At 43.8% G+C, this 13712-nt stretch overlaps 1 protein-coding gene across 4 annotated transcripts in view; it reads right to left on the bottom strand.

Moving 5' to 3' along the window:
- The window catches only part of STIM2 (stromal interaction molecule 2), a 176565-nt gene that overhangs the window by 84610 nt on the left and 78243 nt on the right, over positions 1 to 13712 (bottom strand). The gene's annotated exons all lie outside the window — the stretch shown is intronic.

The raw sequence follows: 13712 nt of genomic DNA, 5'->3' as shown, positions 1-13712 counted from the left end.
ACGTGGGAGACCTGGAGGAAGCTCCTGGCTCCTGGCTCCTGGCTCCTGGCTCCTGGCTCCTGGCTCTGGATCAGCACAGCTCAGACCGCTGCAGCCAATTAAGGAGCAAACCACCTGATGGAAAACCAACCTCCCTCCTCCCTCTCTCTCTCTCCCTCTCCTTCTCTCTCTGTATAACTCTGACTTTCAAATAAAATAAATAAATCTTTAACAAAAAAATTAATTTTGTAAATTAATCTCAACTCAAGGCTGGGTATTTTAGTGCAGCAGCTGTTAAACCAACACTTGGGACGCTGACATCCATACTGGAATACCAGTTCTAGTCCTGGCTGCTCTGTTTCCGTATCCGATTCCTGCTACTGCGCCTGGGAAGACGGCAAGTGATGATTCAGTGCTTGGGTCCCTGCCACTCCTGCGAGAGACCCAGACAGAGCTCTGGGCTCCTGACCTCAGCCCAGCCCTGGTTGTTGAGGCCATTTGGGAAACAAATCAGTGGGTGAAAAGATCGCTTTCTCTCTCCCCTTTCCTCCCTCCACCCCTCTTACTTTGCCTTTCAAATAAATAAACTTTAAAAAAAAAAATCTCCACATGTCATAAGTGAAATAAAACAACTGAACTTAACTGGATTTCTAAATGAGTGCTATAACCATACTTTTAAAAACTATCCCCACTAACCTGAATCATACATGTCAAACGGGATACACCCTATAAATAAAAAAGAACTGAAAGATTAAAAGCTTAAACGGTTCTCAGTAATCAGATCATTGGTGTTAACGCTAGTGCTGCTGTCCTGATGCACACTGTTGTATGCATCCTCAGGAATAATCTAATGAATAAATCCAGGGTTTTCAATGTGATTACAGGAAGACATGAGGGTAAGATCAATAAAGTTAAGTTGAAAACTTTTAGTGCTCAACCTGTCAAGTTCATAGTTCATATCATCTTTAAAAAACAAACTAGGCCGGTACCGCGGCTCACTAGGCTAATCCTCCGCCTTGCAGCGCCGGCACATCGGGTTCTAGTCCGGGTCGGGGCGCCGGATTCTGTCCCTGTTGCCCCTCTTCCAGGCCAGCTCTCTGCTGTGGCCAGGGAGTGCAGTGGAGGATGACCCAAGTCCTTAGGGCCCTGCACCCCATGGGAGACCAGGATAAGTACCTGGCTCCTGTCTTTGGATCAGTGCAGTGCTCCGGCCACAGCGCGTCAGCCGCGGCGGCCATTGGAGGGTGAACCAACGGCAAAGGAAGACCTTTCTCTCTGTTTCTCTTTCACTGTCCACTCTGCCTGTCAAAAAAAAAAAAAGTCCACTCTGCCTGTCAAAAAAAAAAAAAAAAAAAAACCTAACAAAACATAGTTCCCAGCCATGTACACTGAAAAGGCATAGAAACCTTGACTAACCCAGCACTGCTATTCCTCAGCTCTGGTCTGGCAAATACTGTTTCCCACTAAAAGAAATCAAGGCTCCTTTAAGAAATGGTTGAAGAAACTAAACTCTAGGGTCAGAAATGTGCAAGGTGAACACAGAACAAAGAATTTTTTTTATTTAAAGATTTATTTGTTTTTTGAAAGAGTTACAGAAAGAGAGAACGAATCTTCTATCCACTGGTTCACTGCCCAGATGGTTACAACGGCCAGGGGCTGAGCCAGATCAAAGAACTTCTCCTGGGTCTCCCACATGGGTGCAAGTGCCCAAGCATTGTCTCCCAGGCCTCCCACAAGGGTGCAAGTGCCCAAGCATTGGCGTCATCTTCCACTGCTTTCCCAGGCACATCAGCAGGGAGCTGAATCAGAAGTGCAACACATCCTGGACAAACCGGGATGTGCGATTTCACAACATCGGCCCCTAGAACAAAGATCTTTAACACTGGAAAGCAAGAAACCCATCAAAGACCACCAATTGGATCCAGCAGATCCAGATGCAAGCCTAAATAAGTTTCCACTAGCTAAACATGTAATAATTGAAACAAAAAAAAGTTAGTAATAGCCTGAAGCTCACTTAAATCCCAAAGTTATGATACTAAATACACATACATCTGTCTTTTGTCTCCTTCGGAGAACCCCTGAAAATTACTTCTTGAAACTCGGTAAATAGGCAAAAGAGTCAAGCATTTATCCTGCCTTCCCTATACAAACAAGGAACCAGATAACTGATATGCTGAAATTACTCCTTAAAGAAATATTCCAACTGGGGCCAGTGTTGTTGCACAGGAGGTTAAGGCACCACCTGCATCACTGGCATCCCATATGGGTTCTAGTTTCTGTCCCTGCTGCTCCTCTTCAATCCAGCTCCCCGCTAATGTGCCTGAGAAAGCATCGTAAAATGGCCCAAGGACCTGGTCCCCTGCCACCCAGGTGAGGATCCAGATAGAGTTCCATGCTCCTGGCTTCAGCCTGGCCCAGGCCCCAGCTGTTGCAGCCATTTGGGGAGTGAACCAGCAGAGGGAAGATATCTCTCTTTGTACTCTGTTTTGCAAACAAATAAATCTTTAAAAAAAAAAAGGAACAGAAATAGTCCAACTAATAAAAAAGAACAATGGAATTAAATACTGGCATTTTCCAGCCTCTAATAAGTTATTGGAACGCAGCAATGATCACCAGTGGCAGATGAGAACACAAAACACTAGGGATGATGCCAAAATTTTTGGCCCACTCAGGGTTTATTACGATGCAGCTGTTTAAACAGGAACTGTGTTATAAGAAATGAAGACAACAAAGAAGAGATATGAGTCAAGCAGAAAACCAAGACTCAGTTTTGAACACTTAGCAATGATTATTAGATATCCAATTGGAGAGAGATGCTGATGCTGAGGGATCTAAGAGTCTGAAGCTCAGGACTCACATGAACGGAGGGCGTTTGAAAGTCTTGAAATAAAGTGAGATAACCAAGGGCATCAGTATAAAGATAAAAACCTGTATATATGGGAGATAAAGAGAAAACGAGCAAAGAAACTAAAAACAAGCAATCAATATGAAGTAAGTAAAATGAGGACAGCATAGTCTCCTGGGAGCCACGCAAAGGAAAGTACTTTAAAAAGGAAAGTGTGCTCAACTTTGATATGGGTTGAAGGACTAGCACTGTGGCATAGCGGGTCAAGCCACTGCCTGCAGTGCCAGCATCCCATATGGGCACTGGTTTGAGTCCTGCTCCACTTCCAGTCCCGCTTTCTGCTATGGCCTGGTAAAGCAGTAGAAGATGGCCCAAGTCCTTGGGCCCCTGTACCCACCTAGGAGACCGGGAGGTAGCTCCTGGCTCCTGGCTTTGAATTGGCACAGCTCCGGCCATTGTGGAGTGAACCAACAGATAGAAGACCGATCTCTCTCTCTCTCTCTCTCTCTCTCTCTCTGCCTCTCCTCTCTGTATAACTTTTTCAAATAAATAAATCAATCTTTAAAAAAAAGATATGCGATGAACATATCCCATAAAACTCATGTGTTAGAAACATAATCCCCAAGGCAACAGCAAGGCTGAAAGGTGGGACCTACAGAGGTGCTCAGGTCACCAGGGCCCTGCCCTCCTGAACGGATCAATGCCACTCCTCTGTTCCTCATGGAAGTCTGTTATCCTGAGAGTGGGCTGCTATAAAAATGAATTCCACTCCCCCTTGCTCTTCCTCATTCGCTCTTACTTTCTCACTTTTCTGACTCCACTGCAGACAGTGTGACAACAAGGGCCTTGCAGATGACAGCCTCTCAACCCTGGACTTCCCGGCCTCCACAACCATGAGAAATCAGTGTCTTTTTCTTCTAAGTTACCTAGTCTGTGCAGCCCACAAAGTGACCTGCGACAGACTGTATGTATCGTGACCCTGTCACGAACGTGAAGATACCGCAGCACAGACATCACTCAGGGGCACAGGAGAACAGTTTGGGAGGTAAGGAGTGCAGGCAAAGGCCTTGGTGAGTTCAGGAAAGAACAAGAGGCGAGAAACAGTACTCGAGTCCTTCTGAGGGACTCTGTTTAATTGAAGGAGAAATAATGGGGCAATCAGGAAAGCAGAAAGGGGAATCACGCAAAGTTATTTTGGGGCCAGTGCTGTGATGCAGCAGGTTAAGCCGCTGTCTGCAGTGCCAGCATCCCCTGTGGTCCAAAAAAGGCAAATATCATGTGTTTTCTCTTATATGTGGTGGTTAACATAGAATACAAAAAAACACTGTGTAAGACTGAAACTGATATCTTAAGATTTGATTATTGCTTATAGCTCTGTCTATATTCCTATGGAACAGTGGTATTCCTACTTTTTACTTGTTGAACATTATGGTAAGTGATGCATTAAGCCTGTGGTTATACAGTGAAATGAAATTATGTCACTGCAAAAATTAAAGGAAAAACAAAGAAAGAAAGGAAGGGGGGAGGGGGATTGAGGCAGGGAAGGAAGGAGGGAATATGGTTATCTCCTTAGAACTGTTTCTATGAGGGGCCAGTGCTGCCTAACAACGTAATACTCCAGACTGAAGGACTCACTGTTGCCTATTTAGCACCCTACATTACTGCTTTAGCACTTTCTCCCTACTCTGTCCCCTGTATCTAAGAACATCTTACCTATCGTCTCAGCCTGTGAAAACCATTCCCATTCCACAACCATGTGTAAACATGTTACGGAGAGTGCTCGGAGTTGAGATAACTGGGCTCTAATTCCAGTTCTCCTTATACACACAAGGTGACCTAAGAGCTTCATCTGTCTAAGCCTCAGTCTCCTCATCTGAAAAACAGGGACACCATCTGTCCTTCTGTCCTGTCCACCTCAGAAAAGCACTATTGAAGATAACATGAGACAATACAAAAGCTTTATAAACCACGATGTCATAATCACACATGCTGGGGTTATCTGAGGACAAGAAGATTTTACCTTACACCTCCCTGACACAGCACAATACTTTACCTTATGACCACCCAAACAGCTCTGTCATCTCCCTCCAGTTGGAATGGCTATTATCCAAAACAAAAGTAACAAATGTTATCAAAGTTTTGGAGAAAAGGGCACACCTAGTACACTGTGGGTAGGAATGCAAATACAACCATTATGGAAAACAGTACGTAGATTCCTCGAAAAACTAAAAATGGACCTCCCATATGATCCATTTCTGGGAATATTCCCAAAGGAAGTGAAGTGAGCTTATGAAAGAGATGCCTGCACTCCCACATGTATACCAGCCAATTCACAATAGCAAAGACATGGAATCACCCTAGGGGTCCGTCAACTGAAGACTAGATAAATAAAATGTGTTGAACATTTACACATGACAGAGTATTACTCAGCCATAAAAATAATGAAATCCTGACATCTGCAGCAAAATGGATGAAACTAGAGACCATTAAGCTAACTGAAAAATGCCAGACACAGAAGGACAAATACCACATTTTGCACCCTTCGGAAAGAGTATAAAAATGGTTTGGCTGTCACATTATTTGGTATATGAATAGTCACAAATATTGCCTTCATTGAATTATACCATCTATATGAACATACACCTTTCTTTCCTCACTCTAGTGATGATTGTCATGAGTCCCATATTTTATGATATTAATATCCCTGTTTTCAAGAAAAATTAGTATATATGAATAAATATATATTATCTACATATGAAGTAAATATGATGAAATGCTTAGGATCATTAAATCTTAAAATTAGAAAACAAATTTTAAAAATCTGAAATTCAAAAGCAGTTTGCCAACAGTAATTGTTCAAACAGTTATTATTAATTCCTGCAACACTTGTGAAATTGAGTCTTCTATTCAGGAACTAAACAAAAAATGAATATCCACAAACACAAACTAGCCAATGGTAAAAGGTTTCAGACCAGGATCGGTGTTGTGGTTTAGTAAGGCAGGTAAAGCTGCTGCCTGTGTGCCAGTACCCCATATAGATACCAGTTCATGTCCTGATTGCTCCATTTCTAGTCCAGCTCCCTGCTACTGCGCCTGGGAAAGCACCCGAAGATGGCCTAAGTACTTAGACCCTGCTACCCACATGGGTAACCCAGATGAAGCTTCTGGCTCCTGGCTTCGGCCTGGCCCAACCCTGGCCACTGAGGCCACCTGTGGAGTGAACCCAGCAGATAAAGGATCTCTCTCTCTCTCTGCTCTCTCTGTTTCTCTTTCTCTATAGCTCTAACTTGCAAATAAATAAATCCTAAAAAAAAAAAAAAAAGGTTTCAGCCCAAATGTACTCTTCATTAATCTCACTGCACTTTTTAAAAACCAAGGTTCCCTAAACCTGAATTCTTTTTTTGTTTTAAGATTTATTTTTGGGGCCCAAGCTGTGGTATAGTAGTCTAAGCCTCTGCCTGCAGCAACAACACCCCATATGAACACCAGTTCATGTCTCAGCTGCTCCTCTTCTGATCCAGCTCTCTGCTTATGGTCTGGGAAAGCAGTGGGAGATGGCCCATGTGCTTGGGCCCCTGGGATCACATTGGAGACCAGGAGGAGGCTCCTGGCTCCTGCCTTTGAGTCGGCCCAGCTCCAACTTTTGCAGCCATTTGGGGAGTGAAATCAGCAGATGGAAGACCTTTCTCTCCGTCTCTGCTCTGTCTGTAAATCTACTTGTCAAATAAACAAATCTTTAAAAAAAAAAAAAAGATTTATTTCTTGGCCGGCGCCGCGTCTCAATAGGCTAATCCTCCACCTTGCGGCGCCGGCACACCGGGTTCTAGTCCCGGTCAGGGCGCTGGATTCTGTCCCAGTTGCCCCTCTTCCAGGCCAGCTCTCTGCTGTAGCCCGGGAGTGCAGTGGAGGATGGCCCAAGTGCTTGGGCCCTGCACCCCATGGGAGACCAGGAGAAGCACCTGGCTCCTGCCATCGGATCGGCGTGGTGCACCGGCCGCAGCACGCCAGCCGCGGCGGCCATTGGAGGGTGAACCAACAGCAAAAGGAAGACCTTTCTGTCTCTCTCTCTCTCTCTCACTGTCCACTCTGCCTGTCAAAAAAAAAAAAAAAAAAAAAAGATTTATTTCTTTATTTGAAAGTCAAGGTTTCAGAGAGAAATAAAGACAGAGAGATCTTCCATATGCTGGTTCACTCCCCAATGGCTGCAACAACTGGTGTTGGCCAGAACAAAGCCAGGAGTCAGGAGCTTTATCTGTGTCTTCAACATGGGTGCAGGGCCCCAGGTACTTGGGCCATCTTCCACTGCTTTCCCAGGCAATCAGCAGGGAGCTGGATTGAGGGACTCAAACAGGTGCCTCCTGAGAACTAAGCGTCGTAGGCAGCAGCTTTACCTCCTACATCACAATGTCAGTCCTGACAGATGTTTTAGTTAGCTTAATTTGTAATCATTTTACATTTGCTACATGTACCATATCGTCACACACAATGACATACAATTTTTGTCAATTATACTTCAAAAATACAAGGGAAAGGGGTTTCTCAAAAAAAAAGAAAGGAAATTTGAGAAAGTCAAGAAATGCATCACTAAAAATATGTTCTAAAAAATCAATGAAAGGATCAACGAGTACTATTTTAATGTAGAAAATGCTTTTCACCTGTATCATTTCTAGAGAATAAAGACAACAAAACAAGAATCTCAAAGTGAAAAAGGAACAGGAAGATTCTTGAGTATCTCTGTCATGTTACTGGAAAATAAGCTGTCCATTAAGTGAGGACTGGAGGCGATGAACTAATCTGAAACAGGTCCAAGTTTTACTAATAGCACAAATCTCGTCAACAATACTTAGATCCACTGAACAACGACTTAGTGAGGGAACAAGACACAAGTAATAGTACAATACAAAGCAGACCGGGGCCAACCCTAAGATGAGTGTAATGACACAGGTCGTTTGCGTGGGATGGTCCCGATTTATACCTGCATCCTCTCTTGCTCTCAGAACAGTCCCTGTTAGGATGATGAATTACAGGGTCACCTGATCTATACCAACAGTAATTTAAGGCAGACAGTGTGTTTAATTTTGCAATAAAGGCATGGTTTTATTTAATGAAGCAGGGATGAGAAATGATTTTCTAATGAAACCATATAATGACGACATGGCCTAAGGAAGCAGGGGACCGCAAGATTCACTAGTTGAAGCAAGAGCTGCAGTCACTCCCAGAAACAGGCCAGAGGAATGGGTCGAACGTGTTCATGTTCTATGATGCCACAAAATGTTTTTGGAATTTTTGGCTCTTCAACGACAGATTTCATACTGTAAGCCGTTTATTCCCAATGTCTCGATCAGATGCATTTAAGAGTGGTCATTCATCATTTGAAGCATATCTTTCCACAGACACTATGTTATGCTGATTAAGTTCCTAGTTCACCACAAAAGCCGCCTCAGTCCATACATAACTGAACTATGTAGTGCCAAAGGAAGGTCTCAAAATGATCTATGGCTAAGGCCACCACTATCATAAATCAGAATTTGGGGATAGAACTTAGCTAGTCTGGATGGCAACTGATAAGGCAGGAGAAAGCCCTCTGGTACGCAGGGTGGTTGCTTTGAAGGAGAGGCACAGACAGGACTAGAAACACTCAGGGAGTCAGTTCTTATCAAATGTCATAAACAGGAAGATAGCAGCAGGTGGTCCATGAATTGAAAAATCAGGAGACAGAGGACTAAGCCCAGTAATGACACCATAATTGTTAAGGCAAGACATAAGAGTCTGGGTATTCAACTAACTACACACTGAGACAGAATAGAAATCCCACAATTTAAGAAATATTCTAACTACAAAACAATGAGACACTTACTAAAAACCTGTCTCCATAACTTACACAATGACTCTTAATAACCAAAACCGAGGATCTTCCCAGCCCTGAAAAATACAAGTATAACCTTGCTTTACAGTAACTGCCTTTGACTTCCTCCAGAACAAGGCAGACCTTGTCAACCGTAAACTCTCCAAGTACAGGAATACAAAAGTCTTTTCTTTTTCTATTTTTTTGAAGATTTATTATTTTACTTATTTGACAGTTACAGAGAGAGGAAGAGACGGGGGTGAGGGGTTGTCCATCCACTGGTTCACTCCCCAAATGGCAGCAACAGCCAGAGCTCAGCCTATCCAAAGCTAGGAGTCAGGAGCTTCTTCCGGTCTCCCACGTGGGTGCAGGAGCCCAAGAAGTTGGATCCTCGACTGATTTCCCAGGCACATTAGCAGGGAGCCGGATTGGAAGTGGAGCAGCAGGGACTCAAATCAGCACCCATATGGAATGCCAGTGCTGCAGGCCGGGGCTTTAACCCACTGCGCCACAGGCAAGCCCCGAGTCTTTCTTAAGACTATCATATTATTAAAGTATAAAAACAACCAGAGGATTTATTAAAGTACAAAGAATAAATCAAAAACCATTTCTTCTTGGATCCAATTATTTAAAAAAAAAAAGGATTTGTTCATAAAAGATCAAAATAAAGAATTTCAAACTCTTCAGTATCCTGGAGATTTAACTGAGTGGTTTTCAAATTTCAGTGGGCGTCAGAATCACCCATAGGATTTGTTAAAACAGAATGCAGGATCCCACCCCTACGTGCCTGATTCAGAGAGGCTGGGGTGGGGCATGGGAATTTGCATTTCTAACACGTTTTCATGTTAGGATACAGCTGCTGATCCAGGGAAAATACTTTTGCTCTCTATTCATTAAAGCAAGTTCTCAGAACCAAGCCAACTCCCTTTTCATCCACTTCTCTCCACTGAGGCCCAAGAATTTGGCTACAATAATCTTCTAGGTCCTTCATCAGCCCCTAAGGCTAAATGTAAAGTATTAGAATATCCCATCTTTGTTTCTATCTTGCTTCATATACACACACACACACACACACACACACACACATATATACATATATATGGGGAGTAAAGGGAGAGGAGAGAGGGGAGAAGGTAGTAGAGAGGGAGCCCTCATACCATTTTAAATAACTGAAACTGCAGTAGTTAAGCAAAAGAGAAGCAACCAAAATGACAAATTTTGAACTTTGCTCCATTCTCACATTATCATCTCTTACTGGCATCAGAGCCAATTTCAATCAAGAAGAGCAAAGTGGTCATCACAAGAATAACACTAATTGAAGTGCTATGTGTAAGAAACCTGCATACAGTGACAGAAGAATAAACCCTATCAGCAGTGTCTCTCTGGAATTTGCTTTCTTGAAAATTTCTCAGTCTGTTCTTATAAAAATGGAATGAAGTCTATGTGACTTCTAACTCGACCTTGCTTATATTCATTACTGCAGCAGCCTCCAAAGTGGACTGCTCAGCTCCCACAGGGATATATAATTTAATTCACTTGAGAGGGAGAAAATATTAGAATTTACATCCATATTTAATTTTATCCCATTCTTTAATTTGTATTTTTGTGAACATTTTAAAAAGACATTAACAATAGTACATAGTTGTGTGTATAAATATGTAAAATATGTAATATACAAGTACACATACACACTACTTACATAAAGCCTTTTTGAAAAAAAGATTTATTTGAAAGAGTTACAATGAGCCAGAAGGGGAGAAAGAGATCTTCCATCCGCTGGGTTACTCCCCAAATGGCTACAATGGCTAGTGCTGAGCCAATCCAAAGCCAGGAGCCAGGAGCTTCTTCCGGATCTCCCACATGGGTGCTGGGGCCCAAGGACTTGGGTCATCTTCTACTGCTTTCCCAGGCTATAGCAGAGAGCTCAAAAGGAAGAGGTGCTGCCAGGACCAGAACCAGCGCCCATATGGGATGCTGGCACTGCAGGCGGAGGCTTTAGCCCACTATGCCACAGCACCGGCCCTATATCTATGCACTATTGATTCTGTACCACTTCTTGGTTCTTTAGCACACATCAATATGTATTTTTTCCATAAAATGACTAGTCCCAAGCATACCAAATATCTTGTGAACCTTAGCAATGCCAGCACCTCGAACATTGTATGGCTACAACAGATGCTCAGAAAAAGACTGTTAAACTATACACTGCTTTACTCCTTAATTGTTTGTTCTGTTGTTGACAAATACTCAGGAGCTGCCGCTGCTTAGCCCGTGAGTGCTGCCCACGCACAGTGTCCACAGCCCACCATGGTCACTTATAGGCCTGGACCATTCCAGCAATTTCATTTCCCAATATTCACTCACTACACACACATATTCTAAATGCTTATTAGGTATTCTTTTAAAAATCTATAGCCAAGATGCACTTCCATGAAGAATTTAATAAATGTAAAACAAAAGCCAGAATTTACCATTTGCTAAAAATTACCTGCCTGGATCTACCAGATGCTGAAGCAAGTTTAATATCAATACTATGGGGAGGAAGCCATTGTAATCCATAAGCCGTACTTTGGAAATTTATTTTCATTAAATAAAAGTTAAAAAAAATATCAATACTAATAGATGATATTAAAGTCACTAAAGATATAAAGGCTCTGGATTCAGCATGGCCCCGCCCCAGCTGTTGCGGCCATTTGGGGAGTGAACCAGTAATGGCGGATCTCTTTCTTTCTGTTTCTCCTCTCCCTTTCACTGTGGGTTTCAAATAAGTATTCAAAAAAAAAAAAAAAAAACCAATTAGAACACCCACATCCCACACCGGAGCGCCTGGGTTCAATACCCACCTATGTCTAGCTTCCTGCTAAGGCATGTCCTGGGAGGCAGCAGTAATGGCTCAAGTAAGTGGATTCCTGTCCACCACATGAGAGACGGGGAACTGGTTCCCTGCTCTCAGCTCTGGATTCAGCTCAGCCACAAGTGCCACTGAACAGCAATAGATTTTTTCCCCCTATTTTTATTTGAAAGGCAGAGAACAAAAGATAGCAAGATAGATGTGGGAGGGAGACCTTCCATCCAGTGGTGTACTTCCAAATGCCCACAAAAGCCATGGTTGGGCCAGGCCCGAGCCACGAGCCTAGAACTCAATCAGGTTCTCCTATGTGGATGGCAACGGCCCAGGAACTAGAGCCATCATCTGCTGCCTCCTGCATTAGCAGGAAGCTGGACGAGAGAGAAGCAGAGTACTAGGGTTAGAACCAGACCTCTCCAATGTAGGATGCTACCGGCATCTCAAGCAGCAACTTAACCTACTGCACCACACATACGCCCACCCCAAAAACAAATTTAAAGTAGGAGAGTTAGGATTTAAAAATAAATAAATAAAACTGAATTTAGGGGCCGGCACTGTGGTGTAGTAGGCTAAGCCGCCATTTACTGCACTGGCATCCCTTATGTGCACCGGTTCATGTCCCAGCTGCTCCTCTTCCATTCCAGCTCTCTGCTATGGCCTGGGAAAGTAGTAGAAGATGGTCCAAGCACTTGGGCCCCTGAAGCTGCATGAGACACCCAGAAGAAGCTCCTGGCTCCTGGCTTCACATCAGCCCTGTTCCAGGCATTGAGGCCATTTGGAGAGTAAACCAGCAGACAGAAGACCTTTCTCTGTCTCTCCCCTCTCTGTAACTCTACCTCTCAAATAAATCAATCGATCTAAAAAAAACTAAAAATACTGAGTTTAAAGCAAAATAACAACACTCTAAAAATGTCAGCAGAAAACAATACAGTCAGGTCAGGAATATGAACTGGCTTAGGCTTGAAGAATTGTAAGTAATTGAAAATGGACAGTTGGGCCAGTGCTGTGGCGCAGCGGGTTAATGCCCTGGCTTGAGGCGCCGGCATCCCATATGGGCGCCGGTTCTAGTCCCGGCTGCTCTTCTTCCGATCCAGCTCTTTGCTATGGCCTGGGAAAGTGGTGGAGGATGGCCCAGGTCCTTGGGCCCCTGTACCCACGTGGGAGACCTGGAAGAGGCTCCTGGTTCCTGGCTTCAGATCGGCACAGCTCCGGCCGTTGTGGCCATCTGGGGAGTGAACCAGCGGATGGAAGACCTCTCTGTCTGTCTGTCTGTCTGTCTCTCTCTCTCTCTCTCTCTGCCTCTCCTCTGTGCGTAATTCAGACCTTCAAATAAATAAATAAATCTTTAAAAAAATTAGACAGGAAAGTTTATAAAAAAAAATGGACAGTCATTCTCAAAGTAAATGTTTTGAGCATCAAGAACCAACCATCAGCCGGCGCCATGGCTCACTAGGCTAATCCTCCGCCTGCAGCACCAGCACCCCGGGTTCTAGTCCCAGTTGGGGCGCCAGTTCTGTCCCCATTGCTCCTCTTCCAGTCCAGCTCTCTGCTGTGGCCCAGGAAGGCAATGGAGGATGGCCCAAGTCCCTGGGCCCTGCACCCACATGGGAGACCAGGAGGAAGCACCTGGCTCCTGGCTTCAGATCGGCGCAGCGTGCCGGCCGTAGCGGCCATCTCGGGGGGTGAATCAACGGAAGTAAGACCTTTCTCTCTGTCTCTCTCTCTCTCACTGTCTAACTCTGGCTGTCAAAAAGAAAAGAAAAGAACCAACCTTCAGAGAATGTCACTGATAGATTACAGTGATTATCAGAGGATGTCCCTGACATGTTACATTTCATAACAGTAAGGAAAATAATGTAACTTAGTACTACGTAAAAAAAGTCAAAGAGAAGTATTTCAACAGCAATGAATGCAACAGAGACTGAAGAGGCCTGAAAAATGACCAGGGAGTTGGTTAGAATGAGCCTACAGTCACAAAAAAGAACACTCTCTCCAGAGAAACTAAGAGAGAAATCTGACCCAGGAGGCAGATGGCAATGCTTAAAACCTAAACAGCAGGTTCAGCAAACAACTAGCAATGAACCACACCTCTTGGTTATCTGTGTCATGGATAATCTTCTCCCACATAGACTCTGAGCTTAGCCAAAGACATCCTTTAGTCCACTTGATATTGGCAAGCCGAGGCATGATAAGCA

The sequence above is a fragment of the Oryctolagus cuniculus genome, chromosome 2 (genome assembly GCF_051225735.1).
Source record: "Oryctolagus cuniculus isolate XC-2025 breed Fujian yellow rabbit chromosome 2, ASM5122573v1, whole genome shotgun sequence".
Lineage (NCBI taxonomy): Eukaryota > Metazoa > Chordata > Mammalia > Lagomorpha > Leporidae > Oryctolagus > Oryctolagus cuniculus.
The sequence above is the reverse complement of the archived record's forward strand: the minus strand, read 5'-3'. Positions and strand labels throughout refer to the sequence as shown.